Source organism: Macaca mulatta, chromosome 5, assembly GCF_049350105.2.
Source record: "Macaca mulatta isolate MMU2019108-1 chromosome 5, T2T-MMU8v2.0, whole genome shotgun sequence".
Lineage (NCBI taxonomy): Eukaryota > Metazoa > Chordata > Mammalia > Primates > Cercopithecidae > Macaca > Macaca mulatta.
In genome coordinates this window covers 137,236,082-137,246,450 of record NC_133410.1, presented here as the reverse complement: position 1 = coordinate 137,246,450, position 10,369 = coordinate 137,236,082, and the positions used below count along the sequence as shown (strand labels likewise).

The following is a 10,369-nucleotide window of genomic DNA, read 5'->3' as shown; positions in this document are numbered from 1 at the left end:
AGGAATGAGTTAAAACTATAAGAAAAATACTGAGTACTATGGGGAGAAAGTTAAGATTATCAGTTTGTTGGTGTGTCAAATGACTAATCTGTCATGAATACCAGAATATTTACCTACCTTGAGTGCCCACATGTCTGAGTTTAACTCTGCTTCCATTTTATGGCTCTGTAATTCCATGTTACATTTAGAAAAGAACTATGCAGCAACACAAAGAGCAGAATTAGAAGTATTTTATTAATGTTTAAAAACTCAATTCAATGTATTCGTCTTTCCTTTGAATAACAGAGGACACTAAGAAACAAAGACATCGATGGCATTTATCCTATTGTGAGTCAGAATGAAGGTTGTTTTTAAAACAAAGAACTCCCAAAATACAGAGGTTTAAATAGGGTACATATTTCTTCCGCTCCTAAATAATAGTCAGGCAAGCCTATCTTGGCAAGGCAGCTCTGCTCCACCAGGTCATTCAAGGATTCAGGTTCCTTCTATCTCATTTATCCACTATGCCCCAAGGCATTTTACTTAATCTTCATGTCAAAGCTGGGTCTCAAAAGGGCTCTGTTTCACTTCAGACCAGATCAAATGGGAGCACAGTCCTGTTTTTTAGGCTAAGGTGTGGAAATGGCGCATACTGCTTCCACTGTCATTGCTTGGCCTGACCTCAGTGACATGGCCTTATCCAATTAAAAGCATACCTGGAAAATATAGTTTTTAGCTGAGTAATCATGTGTCCAAACAAAATTCTATTACTCTGGAAGAAGGGGGAAATGAATTTGTAAATCATCTAACAGTGTGTCAAATCTGTAATTCTAGCAAATATGGGGGAGGAAGCAGTTAACTAAGTTTTTAAAAATATATGTTTTAGCCTATCAGTCAATCACAACTCTTTTTCAAAGTCCTGCTATTAGCTCAGCATTGTGAGTAGAAGAAACAAAAAATGAGGTGGCAATCTAAATAGAAAAGACTATTCACATACATTCATTGAAATATAATTTTTTAAAGTATGCAATTAAGTGCTTAATTGTAAAGATCCATTTCTAATTCCAGGCCAATATTTTCTTCCACACTCTTCCAACATGATACTTTCGCATGTGACTTTTCCTAAAATTTGTTCCGTATGACACCCCCAAGCCAGAAACCGGAAAGTCACACTGACTTCTCTCTCTCTCTTTCCCCCACCCCATAATCAGAATGTCATCCATTTCTATTGGTTCTACCAACAAAATTCCCACTCATCTCTCTTCTTGCTTCTTTTCTAGCTCAAGCTCTCATAATTATTTCTTGCAAGGATTATTGCACAGATCTTAAAAACTTCCATTCTCTCTCCCCTTCTAACTATCCTGTATATTGTTTTTTGAGTGATCTTTCTAAAACAAGTTTATCCATCTGTCTATCTATTGTCTACTTTGTGCCAGGCACTGTTCTAGGTGTTTGAGATTCAGCAATAAACAAAACAGATAAAGATGCCCTCATGAAGCTTACGTTTTAGTAGAGGGAGACAAAGAATAAATGATATACAAAGTAAATGAGTACATTATGAAAATATATCAGAAGGTGATAAACATCATGGAAAAAGGAAAAAGTAGAGCAGAGTAAGAGGGATTGAGAGTGTTAATGTGGGGAGGGGGATGGCTGGCCAGGACTCAGATTTATTGATCAGAAAGTTCATTAAATGAGAAGATAACACTTAAGCCAAGAAGAAGAAGGGAGTTGGCCATGAAGATCTGAGCATAGAGAATTTTAAGAGGTATGGCTGAATTGAAGATATGTGGTAGGAGCCCTACCATCATGTTCCAGAAACAGAAAGGAGGCCAGTGACTTTGGAACAAAATGAGCCACTGTAGACAGCAATGGGATCAGAGAGGACTGCAAGGACTTTGGTGTTCACTTTGTATCATGAGACAACAAGTTTTTGAACAGAGGAGTGACATAATCTGACTTAAGTGTTTAAAAAGACCACTCTGTTGTACTGAGAGTAGATTATTGGCCGGGTGTGGTGGCTCATTCCTGTAATTCCAGCACTTTGGGAGGCCAAGGTGGAAGATCACTTGAGGTCAGGAGTTCGGGAATAGATTATTGGAGGAGGGGATGGAGAGGGAGAAGGAAGGGTAGAAGTAGGTGGCCCAGTTAGGAAGCTATATTGCAGGCAAGAGGTGATGGAGGTTTCTACAAGGGTAACAATGGTGAATGACTCTGTTATAATATATTTTGAAAGCAGATCCAACAGGATTTGATGTACGATATGAGAGCAAGAGAGAAGTCAAAGATAACATCATGGCATTTGGGGCTAAGGAAAGGAAAGATGGAACACACTGCCATTAGCTGAAATGAGAGACTGAGAGAAGAGCTATGTGGAGTTTGCAGGGGGGTCAGGAGTTTGGTTTTAGAATAATAAGCTTGAGATGTGCATCTAAGTGAGAATGCCAAGTAAGCAGCTGGATATATACACCTGCAGTTCAGGCAGGTCTGGCCTGAAGATATGATAAAAAATGCAATAATTGCATACGTGCAGGCACTGTGCTAAGCATTCTACATATGTAACTTATTTAATCCTCACAACAACCCCAAGAGGTAGCAGGAAATATTATCATCTCTTATTTCACAGGTTGGGAAACTGAACCACATAGAGGTTAAGGAACTTACCTGAGGTCACGAGAATAGTTTGTGGAAGAGCCATGATTTGAATGCAGGAATATAAGTGCCAGAATGCATGCTTTGAGCTACAATGCTACAGCCCAGGTAATATAATAAACTCAGGAGTCTTTAGCATGTGAATGATATTTAGTTATGAGTCCAGGTGAGACCACCAAGGGAATATAACAGAGAAAAGAGAGTCTGAGGAATTTGTTTAAAAGTAATATGGAGTGGATGGAGGGAAGTAGGTAGGAGAATAGATGAATAAGGTTGGCTCTAAGTAGATAAATACTGAAGCTGGGAAATGGGCACAAGGAGTTTCATTATACTTTGCTGTCTAATATGTGTATGGCTAAAATTTTGCATAATGACAGGAGAAAAACGAAGACAGAGGGATGAGGAGGAACTATTAAAGGAGGCCAAGAAAGAGCGCCACTGAAACAGGAACAAAACCAGGAGCATGCTATCCTAGAAATCAAGTGTCCCGATTGTCTATTGCTGCATAACACACCCCCAAAAATCTATGGCTTAAAAATATAACAATTATACACAGTATAGAGATTCCTCAAAAAACTAAAAGTAGAACTGCCATATGATCCAGCAATCCAACTTCTGGGTTTATATCCAAAGGGATTGAAATCAATATGTCAAAGAGATACCTGCACTCTCATGTTCATCACAGCACTATTCACACTAACCAAATTATGGAATCAACCTAAATGTCCAACAATAGATGAATGGATAAAGAAAATGTGGTACATAGACACAATGGAATACTATTCAGCCTTTAAAAAGAAGGAAATCCTGTCATTTGCAACAACATGGATGAAACCAGAGGACATTATGCTAGACGAAATAAGCCAGGCACAGAAAGACAATGCTGCTTGATGTCATGTATATGTGGAATCTAAAAAAATCAAACTCATTGAAGTAGAAGAGCAGAATGGTGGTTACCAGGGGCAGGGGGTGGAGAGAGGGGAAATGGAGCTGCCAGTCAAAGGGTACCAAGTATCAGTTATACAGAAGGAATAAGTTCTGGAGGTCTATTGTGCAGCATGACCACTATAGTTAATAATAACGTATTGTATTCTTGAAAATTGCTAAGAGAATAGATTTTAAATGTTCATACCACCAAAAAAATAAATACATGAGATGATAGATATGTTAATTAGCTTGATTTAATCTATAATGTATACATATACCAAAACATCACAGTTGTGCTCCCTAAATATTATTTGTCGATTAAAATTTTTATCTAAAAATAACCACCATTTATTTTATTCAGAAATCTGCAATTTAAGCAGGGCTCAGCAGGGACCTGTCATCTCTGCTCCTGTAGCATTGACCATCAACTGGGGTGACTCTCCTGGGCCTGAGGACGCCTCTCTAAAGTGGTTCATGTATGTGGCTGGCAGACATCAGCTGGGGGCTCAGCCAGGGCAGGCCTATCTCTAATCTTCGGTTAATCCCCAGATTGACTAAAGATAAGTAGTGCAAACAAGAATTACTTGAAACTTCTTCAAGCATGTGCCTTACTCTCAACTGACAAATGACCCTTCAGAGAACACTAAGAAAGGTTCCTCTCATGCTGGGACTGTTTCCTTTACAGCAATGACAGGAAGTGAGGAGAAAACATTTGTTATTTAGGTATTTGTCAATGCCAGGAGAGCCCCCTGAACTTTACAGCAAAAAAACAAACAAACAAAAAACTCTGAATGTGTTGTTGTTTCTTTTCTAATAAATTTCATTATGTATATTTGGGGTTTAGGATATATTTTGGGACACATATAGATAGTAAAATTGTTACTATAGTGAAACCAATACATATCTATCATCTCATGTAGTTACTCTGCATGTGTGTGACAAGAGCAGCTAAAATCTACTTAACAAAAATCCCTAATACAATTTTATTAACTATAGTCCTCATGTATCACATGATCTCTAGACTTGTTCATCCTATGTATCTGCTATTTTGTATCCTTTGATCTGTATCTCTCCATTCTCCCCACCCCTCACCCATAGTAATTGCTGTATCATCCTCTATCTCTGTATATTTCAGCTTGAGCTTCTTTTTTGTTGTTTCACATATAAAATAGAGCATACAATATTTTTCTTTCTGTGTCTAGCTTATTTTACTTAGCGTAATGTCCTCAAGCTTCAACCATATTGTGGCAAATGGCAGGACCTCTTTTTAAAGACTGAATAATATTCCAACAACAAATAATATTCCATTGTATGTACACACACATATATATACACACAATGCAATATTATTTATTTACACACATATACACTAAAGTTTGTATTATGGTGTGTGTGTGTGTATATATATATATATATGCTTCTGTTATGGTATGTATACATTTATATTGTGGTGCATCTGTGGTGTGTGTGTTTATATATATGTATATACATTGTAATTCCTTTATCCTTTCGTCCATCTTTGGGTGTTTGGGTTGTTTCCACATCTTAGCTACTGTGAATAATGCTGCAATGAACATGAGAGTACAGATATATTTACGAGGTAGTGATTTCATCTCCTTTGGGTATATACCCAGAAGAGGAATTGCTGGATCATATGGTAGTTCTATTTTTAATTTCTTCAGAAACCTCCATACTGTTTTCTGTAATGGCTGTACCAAAAGACATCTGAATTTTATGGATACCTTTTAGTCACAGCTCCTTCTTGGAACGTCTCCTTTGTAAAATACTTTAAATAGCTGCAAGAAGATCAGAGAGAGGTTGAAAACATGCATACAAATTCTTGTGTCTCTGACAGAGAAAAAGCAAATAGCAGAGATTAGTTTTTCCCTAATCTTGTTCTTCTTTTTTTTTTTTTTTTTTTTTTTTGAGACAGAGTCTCACTCTGTCGCCCAGGCTGGAGTACAGTGGCTCGTTCTCCGCTCACTGCAAGCTCCGCCTCCCGGGGTTCACGCCATTCTCCTGCCTCAGCCTTCCGAGTAGCTGGAACTACAGGCACCTGCCACCACGCCCGGCTAATTTTTTGTATTTTTAGTAGAGACGGGGTTTCATCGTGTTAGCCAAGATGGTCTCGATCTCCTGACCTCGTGATCCGCCCGCCTCGGCTTCCCAAAGTGCTGGGATTACAGGCGTGAGCCACCGCGCCCAGCTTTTCCCTAATCTTCTTACTCATGATTCGTAATAGTTCTGTTCATGGGCTTTTCGAAGGTCATCACCATAGGCAGGCTAGCAGTTGTTCCTCATCAGCATCCTAAGGTAGTGACTACCACTGAAGCCTATCAAAGTTCATGGAGAGTTTTTAACACCAAGACCGGAATTCCAAAATGCTTTGACACTTTAAATCAGGGAAGAGATTGGCGTGCCAGGGCTATGTCTCCCCCACTGTATGCCTGACAAGTACAGAAGGCTGGGGGCAGCTGTTCTCAACTCCCCTGAAGATGCTGAGACATGCCACTGAACATGCAGAGACCGCAGGGCTGTTGCAGAGGAACCAAGGAGGAAACAATTAAAAAACACATAAGGAGAACTGAAAGACAAGTTTCATCTTTATTTGCCCGTTTTTGCTAACTCAAAAGTTCAAGGGGTGCCTGAAGCCATTAGATGTGACAGAGTACATGTTTTGATCATGGTGCAGTAGTTCTGCATGTTTTACCTTTGCCTGTGTTTTACTATTTGAGAATGGATTTGAACAAGTCGGCTTGTCTCTGCGGTGAAAGCCCTCAGGGCATCATCCTCACCATGACCAAAGCCACTGACTAAGACTTGAAGTGTTTCTCAAACACTCAAAGAACTGAAGTCGGTCTCAGAGGCCGGCATCCTTTCATCCTCTGCCTCCCACTGATGTAACTTAGTCAGATCACAGGTGTGCTAACAAGGCACTTGAAAGCAAACTCTTTTTGCCACCAATATAAACATACTCCGAGTTTTTTTTTTTTTTTCCTTCACTGCTCCCATCACTTATTAGTTTACCACCATCTTCTTGGCTTCTAGGAGATCTGTCTCCTAATTTTTCTTGATTTCTCTGGTTGCCCTTCCTCATTCTCCTCACAGACTCTTCGTCACTTCATACACCTCCACCTCCTCATCAAGACACTTCTCTCTTCATTCTTCCAGCTCATCCTCCCTCATGGTCTAAGATGATCCTGCTCCCCCTTGACCATCCCTGTGGTAATAGAAACAGTGATCATAGCAGCAGCAGCTACACAGAGTAACAGCACCCATGGAAGCCGTAAGTGACAGCACACCAACACAGTCTTTCACCCCAGTTTCTGTAGTGGCCTTCTACAACATTCCCCAGTCCATGATCTTGCCCCTTCCTATTGCATCTTTCACACTGTTGCCTTCATAATTTTTCAAAAATAGAAATTCCATCATGCCACTCCCTACTTTCAATCTTTTAATGGCCCCAGTGGTTTTGGGGCCATTAAAATCTAAATTGGGGATAAAAATATAAATTCTTAATATGGTATTAAAGCCTGTTCCACCTGGACCTGTCTACCTCGGCCCTCACAGGTGCCCTTCACCATCCCCATCCCAAACAACTTGCATTTTAGCACATACACTATGCTATTTCTCATCTCTGTCTTGGAACCCCTTCTCCTTGCCTCATACAGGACACCCAACTCTCATGTGTCCACAAGCAACTGATGTTTCCTCTTCAGAAAGAAAACTCTCATTCTTCAGGCTAGAGCAGGTGCCTTTCGGGCGTGTTTTCTCTATCACAGCACATTACAACAATAATGCTCATTTTGCTGTTTGTTAATTTTTTCATATCCCTCTTCCTGTGTGCCTAGTACTCAACTGCAAGCATGTTTGAGATACTCAATAAGTACTGCATGAATCAATTATAGCTCAACCATGGATCAATATGTACACTGCTTTTCTTTTGTCAGTTCTGACTTGCTTCACTTCCACAAGTTGCTCCTGTTCTAGCAAGACAGACAGAAAAGTAAGCAGATACGCCTAGTATAATAATCTCAGAGGACTCATGGGCCCTCTAGGCTCATCCAGAAATCCCATACTAACAACTATAAACAATGAGGAAATGGACACACACAGGACAAATCAGAGAACATCATTCTTTAGTAACATATAATGTCAGAGCCTTGTCAGAGCATTTGCATTTCTTTGTTTATTCTGAGATAGACAGGGTCTCACTCTATCACCCAGGCTGGTGTGCAGTGGCACAATCACAGCTCGTTACAGCTTCGAACTCCTGGACTCAGAGATCCTCCCACTTCAGCCTCCCAAGTAGCTGGGACTACACGTGTACACCCCCATGTCTGACTAATTTTTTTAATTTTTTGTAGAGATGGGGGTCTCCCCATGTTGTCCATGCTGACCTCAAATTCATGGGCTCAAGCCCACCTTGGCTTTCCAAAGCACTGGGATTACAGGTATGAGCCAACGTGCCAGCCCTACAGCATTTGCTTTATAAAACAAGGCTGAAGAGTGCAGAGCCATACTTGCCCTCCACGATGGTCTGTAGCCCAGTAGGCAGCACCTTTGGATAAAGTTCACTTAGCCAGTTTTGAATCCACCTAATCAAGGGCATGGTGAGATACTTGGTAAAATGCTTTGTGGTAATCCTTTGTTTTACTCTGATATACCAATCGCATAAACTTTAACAAAAAAATTTTCTGCCTAGCTTTTTATTTCTCTTGACTCAAGAGTCTCTTTCCTGGGGTCCTCTGTGGTCCACAATTTCCTTGGGAAGTTTCCATCCTGTCTTTCTCATCTTGCCACCTTCAATCGGTTCCTCTTCTGCTGCTCCCAGCCCTACTTTCAACAATTTAATTCACAGAGTATGGACCCTCATTTCAGCACCTGCCCTTGGCTCTGTTCACCACTTTCTTTAATTTCATGCCTTTCCTACCATGTTGAGCATTTTTGCCTCATCTCTCCTACCCCTCCCTAGACCAGGCTCTAGCATTGGCTGGCCTTTTTCATCTTCTACTGTGAAAGCACCTGATCTGGTCACCACCCTGTGGTACCCAGGCAGCAGCCTCTAGTTTACCCTGAAATGTCATCACCAAAATGCACACTGACTTCACAACTATGACATTGACTATAGTAAAAAGAGTGTAACAGCAACACACAGCACTGGGGTCAGGGTTTCTACATCTCATTTCTCTTTGCAACTGGTACCACCCCTGTATGAGTTAACTGGCTTGATTGTTTAGAGCCATAGTTCTTAAGCTTCTTGTGAGCTGCAGAACCCCTTACTCAGATAAACTCTTAGTGTTAGCAAATAACATTTAAAGCGCTGACTGGTTCTGGCTGATGTGGATGTAGAAGTCCAGAGCCTCCTTTGCCTCTCATTCTCATGACCCTTAGGGATTCTGCAGAGCCCCAAGATTTGAAAAGCACTGGGGGAGGGTACATTCTTTTTTTTTTTTTTTTTTTGTGAGACGGAGTTTCACTCTCGTTGCCCAGGCTGGAGTGCAGTGGCGCGATCTCAGCTCACTGCAACTGGGGGAGGGTACATTCTAATGAAGCCCATATGGCAAGCTCCACACCATTCAGGTTTTGCCATAGGCTATGCAATATCCCAGAAAGCAATGTGACTTCCTAGTTATGTGGATAGATCCTAGGAAGGACTGACAGGTTCAAAACCCCATTCCCCCAGTCACTAGCTAAGGCTGATTGGACAATTTACCTAACCTCTCTGTGCCTGAGTTTTCTCATCTGTTGAACAGTGATTATAATGGTTCCTGTCCCTTTGTTTGTTAAGAATATTAAATGAGTTCACAGCAGAAAGGGCTTAGAAGAATACCTGGCCAGGCATGGTGGCTCACGCCTGTAATCCCAGCACTTTGGGAGGCTGAGGTGGGCAGATTACCTGAGGTCAGGAGTTTGAGACCAGCCTGGCCAACATGGTGAAACCTCGTCTCTACTAAAACTACAAAAATTAGCTGGGCATGGTAGCACACGCCTGTAATCCCGGCTACTTGGGAGGCTGAGGCAGGAGAATTGCTTGAGCCCCGGAGACAGAGGCTGCAGTGAGCCGAGATTATCGCGCCACTATACTCCAGCCTGGCCGGAAAAGTGAGACTCTGTGTCAGAAAAAAAAGAATGCCTAGCTGATCTAGAGAGGTGGTAGATAAATGTTTGCTTATTATCTTCTAAAACCATATACTGTCCTTAAGGAAGACCCAGGGACACAGTGTAAGTGACTCAGCACAGTCTTCCATTACCACAGAACACACCCTGTGGTGGGAGTCAGCACAGTTCTCCTTCTACATGGGGTGTGGCAGACTGGTCCTTTGCAAACTGTGTCTTAGAGTACATAAAGTGGTAGCTCAAGGTCCTAAAAAGGGACATTGACTTCATCCAATAGAATGGCTGACTCCACAAAGGAGTTTATTTCCCAAAGTCTACTACAGATTTAGGTAAAGTGAAAGATTATACACAGTGCACAGCTTTTCAATGGAAATGGACTGGGCCATTTGATTAGACTTGTAAATCTAAGGTTAATTGGGAGTTGAGCATTGTAATTCCAGGAAATAGGTTACAGGCATGTTTGTATGTTTCTGAATCTGTCCCCTGTTTATAGCTGCAAATATATGCCATTAATTTATGATTTTCTTTCTACAGGCTTCACCAGGGTAAACATAAATAAAGAGATTAGTCATTAAACCCAGAAGGAATTTGAGAGCAGGGCATAAAATTTAAAGAAGGTTATACCCTGAAAAAAAAATGATGTGAGAATTAAAGGCAACAGAAAATTAGCTGCTAAATCTTTGGGATAATG

At 40.9% G+C, this 10,369-nt stretch overlaps 1 long non-coding RNA gene across 2 annotated transcripts in view; it reads right to left on the bottom strand.

The window, feature by feature from the left end:
• Positions 1–216: 216 nt before the first annotated feature.
• LOC106998496 (uncharacterized) overlaps positions 217–10,369 on the bottom strand; it is a 124,744-nt gene continuing 114,591 nt past the window's right edge. For both annotated transcript variants that reach the window (XR_013417298.1, XR_013417297.1), the window contains one exon: positions 217–6,778. This is a non-coding gene — a long non-coding RNA (uncharacterized LOC106998496). The remainder of the gene's footprint in view (positions 6,779–10,369) is intronic.